The 12,039-nt window shown below is 43.7% G+C and overlaps 2 pseudogenes; one reads left to right on the top strand and one right to left on the bottom strand.

The window, feature by feature from the left end:
* The window catches only part of LOC106610625 (unhealthy ribosome biogenesis protein 2 homolog), a 41,806-nt pseudogene that overhangs the window by 25,348 nt on the left and 4,419 nt on the right, over positions 1 to 12,039 (bottom strand).
* On the top strand, positions 8,610 to 11,616 carry LOC106610619 (ATP-binding cassette sub-family B member 10, mitochondrial-like; annotated as a pseudogene).

Below are 12,039 nucleotides of genomic sequence, written 5' to 3'. Positions count from 1 at the left end.
CCGTGTTGAATAGACCAAACTGCAGCGGGAATATGGATGCTCATGTTTTAATTCAAAAAAGGAGTAACGCATCCACTGGAAAACAATATACACGACAGGAACAGTTTTGCAGGCACACAACACGCAGTGCAAAAACAACTACCCACGAAAACCAAACAAACACACACCTACTTATGGGACTCCCAATCAGAGGCAACTAGAAACACCTGCCTCCAATTGAGAGTCCAGCACCCAAAACTACACATAGAAAAACAAACCTAGAACCTATACCAAACTAATACACCCCACTACACCACACACAAAACCCCATAATACAAAACAAATATACCTCTGCCACGTCCTGACCAAATATAATAGAAATAATACCTAAATATTGGTCAGGACGTGACATTACCCCCCCTAAAGGTGCAGACCCCGGAATGCACCTTAAAAGAAAACACAAAAAAATCCCCATTACCCCAACAAAACCAAAAAGCAATACCCCCTAAACAATAAGGGAGGGAAGGGAGGGTGGCTGCCGTCAACGACGGCACTGTGCTACACCCTCCCTCCCCAACCCACCTATCCTGGAGGTGGCTCCGGTGCAGGACGTGGACCCTGCTCCACCCTCGGCGTCGCCCACTTCGGTGGAGCCGATAGCTGCGCCAGGCAGACGGACCCCTCGGGCTGGGCCGGAGAACAGGAGGGCCCCTCGGGCTGGGCCGGGGGACAGGAGGGCCCCTCGGGCTGGGCCGGGGGACAGGAGGGCCCCTCGGCTGGGCCGGGGGACAGGAGGGCCCCTCGGGCTGGGCCGGGGGACAGGAGGGCCCCTCGGGCTGGGCCGGGGAACAGTCTGGCCACTCCGACAGTTCAGCGCAGTCTGGCCACTCCGGCAGTTCAGCGCAGTCTGGCCACTCCGGCAGTTCAGCGCAGTCTGGCCACTCCGGCAGTTCAGCGCAGTCTGGCCACTCCGGCAGTTCAGCGCAGTCTGGCCACTCCGGCGACTGTTGACTGGCGGGCAGCTCTGACGACTGTTGACTGGCGGGCAGCTCCCACGACTGTTGACTGGCGGGCAGCTCCGACGACTGTTGACTGGCGGGCAGCTCCGACAACTGTTGACTGGCGGGCAGCTCCGACGACTGTTGACTGGCGGGCAGCTCCGACGACTGTTGACTGGCGGGCAGCTCCGACGACTGTTGACTGGCGGGCAGCTCCGACGACTGTTGACTGGCGGTGCTGGGCTGACGCACTAGACTCCTGATGCGTGGGGCTGGTACTGGACGTGCCGGCCTGGAGACACGCACCTCCATGCTAGTGCATCTAGCGGGAAACACCGGACCGAAAGGGCGCACTGGCGGTCTTGAGCGCAGGGTTGGCATCACCCCTTCCGGCTCGATGCCTACTTCGCCCTGGCACATGCGGGGCGCTGGTACCTTGCCTACCGGCCTGAAAATCCCAGGCCTCACCACAGCCCCAACCCCAAAGCACGGGACCTGTCCAGTCTGCCCTACAAGGGTACGGGGAGCTGGCCTGGGGCTGTAATCTCGCCCCGCCAAATAGCCCTTGTGCCCCCCCCTAAAAAATTATTGGGGCTGCCTCCAACATTCCTCCCTCACTTGCCTCTGTCCTCTTCTCCGCTGCTTGGTCCTTTGGTGGTGGGTAGTTCTGTCACAAAAAGAGCCGTGTTGAATAGACCAAACTGCAGCGGGAATATGGATGCTCATGTTTTAATTCAAAAAAGGAGTAACGCATCCACTGGAAAACAATATACACGACAGGAACAGTTTTGCAGGCACACAACACGCAGTGCAAAAACAACTACCCACGAAAACCAAACAAACACACACCTACTTATGGGACTCCCAATCAGAGGCAACTAGAAACACCTGCCTCCAATTGAGAGTCCAGCACCCAAAACTACACATAGAAAAACAAACCTAGAACCTATACCAAACTAATACACCCCACTACACCACACACAAAACCCCATAATACAAAACAAATATACCTCTGCCACGTCCTGACCAAATATAATAGAAATAATACCTAAATATTGGTCAGGACGTGACAGTGTTGTTATTTGTGTCGCACTGCTTTGCTTTATCTTGGCCAGGTCGCAGTTGTAAATGAGAACTTGTTCTCAACTAGCCTGGTTAAATAAAGGTGGGAAAAAAAAGAAAAGAAAAAGAAATCCACTGCTAAGCGTCCTTTGCACTGACTCTGGAAGAACAGGCTGTCGGAACTCATCCACTGCTGGGTGGCAGATGACAGCCAGGAGCTCCTCAGCTTGGCGTAGGTCAGGAGAACAGAGGAGATGAAGGCCTCGTGTGCCTTCCTAATCCGTGGCTCTGTGCAGTCGGAGTCGATCCATCCTGCTGACAGCAGCTCGTCCACGTCCGGCTCTGTGATCAGGTGGTTGAGACTGAGCAGGGCTTTTAGACAGCGGTACCATGCTGATATAATGGGATTGGGCATTGTCAAACAACATCCTAACCACCTTCCTATAGAAAAACAACTGAACCTCCTTGTGCTTTATCCTGTCAGCCGACACATTGTAAATGTCTGCCGTCAAGCATAAATTCAAGAGGTTCTCCAAAGCCAGCAGAGCTAAGCTGCAGTTTTCACCGTCAAACATGTCTTTGAGAGTCACCACGTTAATGAAATCCACCGCGGTGATTAACTGTGTTCTTTATTATCCTCTCCTTTACAGTAGGCGTCCAGTGAGAACCTGAAGAACAGCGGGAGGGAACTCAACCTGACCGCATAATGGAGAGCAGTGTCACAGAGCTTTGTAAGTATTGAGTGGATTGGGCAGAGTAGGCCCTTCCCTGCCAGCCTTTTCTTCATCCCTGGCTCCTCCTTATACACCTGGAGGTGGTCTGGCAGGAAGAGGGCAGACTGCCGGATGGTGTCCACCTTACCACGGATGTCCCTACTCAGGTGCTAGCCAACACGTGGGTCATCCTCGGCCATCCAGGCCCTGATGGTCAGTAGGTCCCTGAATGTGACAGAGAGGACTGGGGAGGACAGGATGCCCTTACAGAAGCTCAGCACAGTGGAGACAGACGCTGAGGAGGTCTCTGAGGCAACTCCTGAATCCTTTCAATTATAACCTGGAGAGAAAAAAATGTTAGAAATCATGACATTTAATAAAACACTTGTATCATCAGTGTAAAATGGGCATGGTTCAGTTTTTCTACCCGGGGTGTCTTGGGGTTTTTCAGCATAATGTGAATACCAGAGTAAATGGAAGCCATACTGTACATGAAACAAGGCCTGTGGAAAGGGAGAGATTGACCTGAGTCAATACAGTTCTGAGACTAAAGGAATGTTATCTTATTTGGCCAGCAGAGGGAGTCGTTTCCTTAAAGTTACATTATGACAATAATGGAGCTGGTGAATGATGGAGCTGGTGAATAATGGAGCTGGTGAATGATGGAGCTGGTGAATAATGGAGCTGGTGAATGATGGAGCTGGTGAATAATGGAGCTGGTGAATAATGGAGCTGGTGAATGATGGAGCTGGTGAATAATGGAGCTGGTGAATAATGGAGCTGGTGAATGATGGAGCTGGTGAATAATGGAGCTGGTGAATAATGGAGCTGGTGAATGGACTTGAAATAGGAAGTATCTTCATGATTGTGAAATATAAATGTACCATGCCTGGAGTGTACTGGTCAAATAAACTTGTAATCAGATTTTTTTTGTAAATAAAACGTAGCCAATACCAAATCAAATCAAATCAAGCCTTATTTCTACAGCACATTTCAGACATGGAATGCAACACAATGAGCTTCACAGGAAAAAGAAAATAATGACAATGAAAATTAAAAACTGAAACATTTACTACACAACAAACACGAGGATAAAAACTAAAGAATAACACAAATGGAATGACTAAAAAGCCCCTTAAGGAAAAGAAAAGCTAAAAAGGTGTGCTTTAAGGTGTGTTTTAATAATAAATGTAGTGTACTGCAGTTGAACAGCAGTTTTGCTGCACTCTTACATTGCAAACTTACTGCAGCAAATAAAACTGTTATTTCGGAAGCAGTGTCTACCTCATGCAAATACTGCAATCTTTTTTTGTAATGGTTCTAGACCTTGGGATAGTTAAAAGTCCAGTGCCAGAGGACCTGAGGGACCTACTGGGTACATAACTTAAAAGAATGTCTGACATGTATAGGGGTGCACAATCGTGGATTGATTTAAAAACCAATAGAAGAATCTTAAAATGAATTTTAAATCTCACAGGCAGTAGTTTTTAGGTAGACCAGACAGGAGAGCATTGCAGTAGTCAAGCCTGTTTGTAATAAAAGCATGGATGAGTCTCTCTGTATCAACCTGAGAGAAAACATAGGCTACTACCTGATGAGCTACTATATAACTATAACTAAGGTATACGATTGTTGCTGCAATGCTGACATCTGTCAAAATGACCTGTCAGGTCAAAGAAGGAAGAAAGAAAGAAGAAAGAAGGAATTTGCCCTCAGTGGTGGAAATGACACCACTACCAAAGGACAGGTATATTTTGTGGAAATAATATCTATTGATATAGATTTTATTTGATTGAGTCTTTCTCTAGAAGATAACATTACATCATGTGTAATTATTCATGTTTTCTCATAGAAAAACATAGTAGCTCAAAAGTCTGGGTCAGGGACGAGGGCAAAACAGTAAAATTTAGGTATAAAATGCATCTGAAAAGAAGCTAAAATACTTGATAGTGAGGTGTTGAAAAACATATGGGGTGATTGTAGTTTGAACTTAACATATAAAGAATAAAAATATATTTTTTTTATAAAATCCACAAAATTGACCCTGAGGACATTGAAGTTCCTGTGGTTGCCCAAAGCATGCTAAGCAGTCTGTCATTTTTCTCCAAAAACAGCAGAAGCATCATTTCCATCACATTCATTTCCATCACAAACTTAACTGTGATGGAAATGACAGAACATGGTGGAAATAACAAAAATCCATTGTGTTATTACTTTTTACTTTTTTAAACTTTAGGCTTATTTAGTCATGTTTTAAATTACTTTAATCTAGAAAATGCTCCAAGGTGTGCGCAATTGGAAAACTTGAGTATTTTTCTTTGTTTTTAGAAGATGCCACATAAAACAGCAAAGAGGTCACAGACATAGAAACAAAATAAAAAATGATCCTATACGATACCAGGAACATCTGCAAAAAGACAGGAAGAGATACTGGAAGAAAAAAAAGAAGGGAGAAGTGATATCTATCTTCGAGCTTACAAAACGAGAACAAAGAAGCAAGAGATGGTTATAGAAATGCAACCAACAGAATAGAAGACAGACTTTAAAGAGAACAATTGCAATGGAGACCTACTTATCAGACAACACAACACCTCAGTCACCAGATGGAGACCTACCTATCAGACAACACACCTCCTCAGTCACCAGATGGAGACCTACTTATCAGGCAACACGCCTCCTCAGTCACCAGATGGAGACCTACCTATCAGACAACACAACACCTCAGTCACCAGATGGAGACCTACCTATCAGACAACACAACACCTCAGTCACCAGATGGAGACCTACCTATCAGACAACACACCTCCTCAGTCACCAGATGGAGACCTACCTATCAGGCAACACGCCTCCTCAGTCACCAGATGGAGACCTACCTATCAGACAACACAACACCTCAGTCACCAGATGGAGACCTACCTATCAGGCAACACACCTCCTCAGTCACCAGATGGAGACCTACCTATCAGACAACACACCTCCTCAGTCACCAGATGGAGACCTACTTATCAGACAACACAACACCTCAGTCACCAGATGGAGACCTACCTATCAGGCAACACACCTCCTCAGTCACCAGATGGAGACCTACCTATCAGACAACACAACACCTCAGTCACCAGATGGAGACCTACCTATCAGGCAACACACCACCTCAGTCACCAGACGACCTGCAGCCAGAACACGAGGCCATCATACCTGCCCATAATTTACCTGCCCTGATGCACGCCCTGATACCCCTTCCTCATCGTCTGCAACAGGAATGAGAAGTCTAATACTTGCTGGAAGGAAAAAGGTTGGAAGAGGTCGCTCAAAAACATAGAGATCTTTGCATGACAAATGGCAAACTTGATAAAAGCTTAACGGTAAACTGAGAAATACAAAAAAAGGTTTGATCAACTGATGAAGAAAATGGAGAGACAAGATTCCCCAAAGACATAGATAAAACAGAAAATGAAGGGAACTCCGAAGAACTTGAGAAGGATTTTATTGTTTCAAAATGCCATCATTGCAGAGTTAAAGCAAAAGTATCAAAAAATGTGCAGTGCCAAGGACAAACAAGTGGCTTCAAAAATGCTCAGAGGCAACATCCTGAGAAAGTATGGCCTGGTCAAAGCCATAAACAAAGAATTTATTTTTTCAGCAAAAGCATTGAGGGCAAATGAAAACAGGCCAACCAGTCTTCAATCCTCCAGGAAAAAAGCAGTGTTACATAATTAGCACAGCCACAGAAGAGAAAATCACTAGATTCTATGAACGTGATGTCAACAGTAGAGCAACAACAGGGAAAAAGGACACACTAACGAGGAACAAGAAAATAAAGCAGAAGTGCTTCTTGAATGGCACAATTCAGAACCTTTATCAGGATTTTAAGAGGGAATATTCAGATATTAAAATGTCCTACCATTAATTCTTTAAAAGACGTATTTTTGGGTTGTCAAGTCAACAGTCCAGGATAGGGACACATGCCACATGCCAAACCCACGCCAATGTCCAGTTCATGGCGGACAAACTACAGTATCACAAAGTGATCAGCTGCAGCAACAATGAGAACCTTATTGAGTCTTTGTGCTGTGAGAACCTGAAGTAAGAATGTATGTATAGAGAGTGCTCCCTTTGCCAAGCCAAAGAGCTTAAAACATCTGACTTTGATGCTGGTGAGCAGACATGGTGGTTTGAGTGGAAAAACAAAGCTGAGAGAGAGAAGGAAAAACAAAGAGGGAAACATGGAGAAGTTCACTGTACATTTGACAGAATAACAAAAGGTGTGTAGCACACTGCATATTCTACTGGAGGACTTCTTCAAAGGATTGAAACAGAAGTTGGGGAAGATATGTACAACATTCGACACCAATACTCCAAACTGAGAGAATTAAGAGAACCTGTGGAAAGAGGAGATCATTGTGCATACTGACTTTGCAAAGAACTCAGGGGCGCAACTTTCACTGGGGATGAGGACGGGGGGGACATGTCCCCCTCACATTCTGAAATTGCATTTTTGTCCCCTCCAGTTTTATCATTTGAATGTGATACAAAATGAGGCAACGGTGTGCTTTAGGACCATGCAGACACCTCCAAGCGGTCGGGTAGGCTGTTTGGAATGTTTATCCGACTAATAATTATTCCCCCCCCCCCTTCTAAAACCAAAGTTGTGCCACTGAGAGAACTACCTGTGTAAATACACCAGTGAAATCCAGGCAGTTCACTTTGGTGATTCTCACATGCAGGTGACCCTCCACACCAGTGTTTGATATACCACAAATGATACCGTTTCACTTTGCTCACTGAGCTCTGCAATCTGGGCTCATCTTTGAAAAACACTGGCCTACGTCCTTGAGCTCTGCCCACTTTTGGAATCTTACTTTTTCTTAAATTAATTACATGTTTTACAATGGTTGTTGTTCAAAATGTTTGCAATAAAATATTGTTTTCATAAGTTATTTTTACATAGATGTCTTTTCCACCACACCTTGTCATTTCCACCACACCCATATTTTTTGGGTAAATTAGTATATTATGTATAATTTACATTGATTGATTTTTTTTAGATAGGGAAATCATATGGTTGTTATCATAATCTCACTAAAAGGTTGGGTGGAAATATCTTTTTTTTAATGATAAATACATATTTTCAGCAGTCACAAAGGAAAGTTTATACATTCAGGCATTATGGTGAATTATTAATTTTAGGAAAACCTTAAAAAGCACTTAAAATAATATTCAGTGCAAGTTCATGTACAAATGTATAAGAAATGTGTTATAAAATAATTGTATGATATTTCATTTTCAACTAAAATGGATGTTTAATGATGTGATGGAAATTACATTTGTCTATGGCTGTCTGAGAAAAATGACGAAAATATATCAATTCCTGAATAGTACGATCGCAGCCATTATCGGATATTATTTCCAGACAAATCAAAGATGATTATAATACTGGTAAAATGGTGTTTCAAAACATTTTAATTTCTGAAAGCTTGCCGGGCCAAAGTGCCCGAAGTTGCAGAATCACCCAAATACTGAATTTGTTAAACCATTTTTCTGGAATACCCCTCGGAAGAGGAAATCGCATTAGCAGAGTTTTTAGTTATGAACGACCTTCATCCATTCACCAAAATGTTTTAAATAATGCAAATAAAGCACACACCATTTCATAACCACTATTTTGACTTTAATGAATTAAGTTATTTTGTTGAATTGGAAACACATATACACATGGTTCATTTACGTTTGAAAACCCGGAAATAGCTCAACCCCAGCTCATTACTAAATGAACAAATCACACTTAAATAAAAAAAATGATTCTCAATCGCTTAGCTCATCTAAACATCTGTTTAATTGTCTGTTTTGTTGAATAGGGATGAGCTTGTTCTACTTTGAGCTGATGAAGGGTTGTGGAGCAGGGCCACGGCTGTGGGAGCTACTGGACAGGAAGCCTGATTTCCCCCTTAATGGTCAGCATCATTGCCCTGTAATTCTAGACCACACTGAGACAGCATTGTGCAAAACACCATAGCACTTCACACTCCTCTGCATCTAAACTGGCATGTCCTTTTTCCTCCTCATTTCTCTATAGAGGGTATTGTGCTGAGGCCGGAGCAACTGAAGGGTAATCTGGAGTTCCAGAATGTCTCCTTTGCCTACCCGACCCGCAAAGATGCCCCTATCTTCCAGGACCTTAGTCTCTCCGTGCCTTCCGGCTCTGTCATGGCCGTGGTAGGCCCCAGCGGATCGGGCAAATCATACTGTAAGAGCATGAAGCTGCTCGCATTTCGCAATTTGATTTGATGTCACTGTGTGCATGTGTCTTCCATTTCATCAAGTCTTCTGATTTTGAGATCCCTGTTTTGCTCTGTAGGTGTGATCACTATTGACGGGCATGATGTGAGAGATTTGAATCCTTATTGGCTGAGGAGTCACATTGGAACTGTTAGTCAGGTAATTGGTCACATGATGACATTATTAGTTGACCACATGTTCCCATTGTTGTGGCTCAGCTGGTGTTGTGAGGTGTGGTCTGTCCCTGTACTCTGTGGGTCTGCAGGAGCCTGTCCTCTTCTCCTGTTCCATCGCTGAGAACATTGTCTATGGAGCGCCCAACTCTGACACGGTCACAGTTCAGGAAATCCACCGGGCTGCACAGATCGCCAACGCCTACGAGTTTGTCCGAGGTTTCCCCCGAAGGCTTTGACACAGTGGTGGGAGAGAAAGGTGTTCTACTGTCAGGTGAGACAAATACATAGATTTCCTGATGATGGTGTTGGACTTCACTGGACATTCTCAAGCCTGAATGATCTGACTACAGACAGATATGGGTTTTGTTATGAAGTTCTTCATCGTAGCTTCTTTAACCTATTTAGGATAGGGGGCAGTATTTTCACGGCCGGATAAAAAAACGTACCCGATTTAATCTGGTTATTACTCCTGCCCAGAAACTAGAATATGCATATAATTGTTTGATTTGGATAGAAAACACCCTAAAGTTTCTAAAACTGTTTGAATGGTGTCTGTGAGTATAACAGAACTCATATGGCAGGCCAAAACCTGAGAAGATTCTATACAGGAAGTGCCCTCTCTGACCATTTCTTGGCCTTCTATAGCCTCTTTATCAAAAACAGAGGATCTGTAACGTGACATTTTCTAAGGCTCCCATAGGCTCTCAGAAGGCGCCAGAACGCGGAATGATGACTCTGCAGTCCCTGGGCGGAAAACAGTAGCGCATTTGGATAGTGGTCGATCTGAGAACAATGACACGGGCCCGCGCGTGCACGTGAAGACACCATTTTCTTCTTTCAGTCTTTGAACGAAAACAACGTGAATATTATTGCTATTTTACGAGAAAAATCGCATAAAAATTGATTTTAAACAGCGTTTGACATGCTTCGAAGTACGGTAATGGAATATTTTGAATTTTTTTGTCACGATATGCGCCGGCGCGTCACCCTGCGGATAGTGTCTTGAACGCAAGAACAAAACGCCGCTATTTGGATATAACTATGGATTATTTGGAACCAAAACAACATTGGGTGTAAAGTAGAAGTCCTGGGAGTGCATTCTGACAAAGAACAGCAAAGGTAATCCAATTTTTCTTATAGTAAATCTGAGTTTGGTGAGTGCCAAACTTGGTGGGTGTCAAAATAGCTAGCCTGTGATGGCCGGGCTATCTACTCAGAATATTGCAAAATGTGCTTTCACCGAAAAGCTATTTTAAAATCGGACACCGCGATTGCATAAAGGAGTTCTGTATCTATAATTCTTACAATAATTGTTGTGTTTTTTGTGAACGTTTATCGTGAGTAATTTAGTAAATTCACCGGAAGTTTTCGGTGGGTATGCTAGTTCTGAACGTCACATGCTAATGTAAAAAGCTGGTTTTTGATATAAATATGAACTTGATTGAACAAAACATGCTTGTATTGTATAAAATAATGTCCTAGGAGTTTCATCTGATGAAGATCATCAAAGGTTAGTGCTGCATTTAGCTGTGGTTTTGGTTTTTGTGACATTATATTCTAGCTTGAAAAACGGGTGTCTGATTATTTCTGGCTGGGTACTCTCCTGACATAATCTAATGTTTTGCTTTCGTTGTAAAGCCTTTTTGAAATCGGACAATGTGGTTAGATAAAGGAGAGTCTTGTCTTTAAAATGGTGTAAAAGAGTCATATGTTTGAAAAATTGAAGTTTTGGGATTTTTGAGGAGATTGTAATTCGCGCCACGCCCTATCATTGGATATTGGCGAGGCGTTCCGCTAGCGGAACATCTAGATGTAAGAGGTTTTAACAGCTGGAATGGAATTACTTATTTTACTTGAACCAACAGGTGGTCAAAAAAAGAGAATTGCTATCGCAAGGGCTCTGCTCAAGGTAATTTAATTACACCCGATTGCATGTGTCAACAATGGATGTTTTTAGTTATATGAGCTAAAGTAATAATGTTTACTTTCCTCCCTTCCTTCAGAACCCCAAGATACTTCTACTTGATGAGGCTACAAGGTAAGAGATATGCATAATCACATCACATGTTTTATTTCAGCCTCTTCCTCTTCATTTTGGACAGTTAAGCATTTCCCCCCCTATTCTTCAGTGCCCACGATGCAGAGAATGAGTTCCTGGTCCAGGAGGCTCTGGAGCGGCTCATGGATGGGCGCATGGTGCTGATCATCGCCCACCGCCTCACCACCATCCAGAACGCTGACGCCGTGGCGGTGCTGGGCCAGCGGTGTGTGGTGGAGTGTGGTCAGCACGCACAGCTCCTGGGCAACCGCCAAGGCCTCTTCAGAAAGCTGATGGAGAAACAAACCTTCTTCCAAGAGGAGCAAAAGCAAGCATTGAAAAGAGCAGAGGACAGGGGAGCTCTTAAAATGTAGAGAAAGTGCCTTTACAGTAGCTGAGTGGTGACGTGCTCTGCTACACTCCTCAGTACGTCAGTATGTGAATCAGATGAAGCTGCACGTACATATCAAATGGGACATGGATGATTTTGGACGTGTTAAATTTGAGTACTGCAGATATCTCATATAACTGCTGGGATTCATTTTGAGATGGCTTCTCTTCTTGAGGACACCCAACTCATTGAGGATCCTCAAGAGGTTAGTGTTTCCTGAAAATATGAAGGACATTAAAACTCTGAAGTAAGTCACGTAAATATTGTCAATTAGACGGGCCTATTTCCAAGACACGGTAAACATACAGAGAACTGAAATACAAGCTAAATTGTCATAAATGTAGATGATAATCAAATAACATCTTACATTCCAGATGATAAAGCAATGAATGAACCGCCACTGATC

The sequence above is a fragment of the Salmo salar genome, chromosome 01, assembly GCF_965601325.2.
Source record: "Salmo salar chromosome 01, fSalSal1, whole genome shotgun sequence".
NCBI lineage: Eukaryota > Metazoa > Chordata > Actinopteri > Salmoniformes > Salmonidae > Salmo > Salmo salar.
Note: the sequence above shows the minus strand (reverse complement) of the source record. Positions and strands in the feature narration are given on the sequence as shown.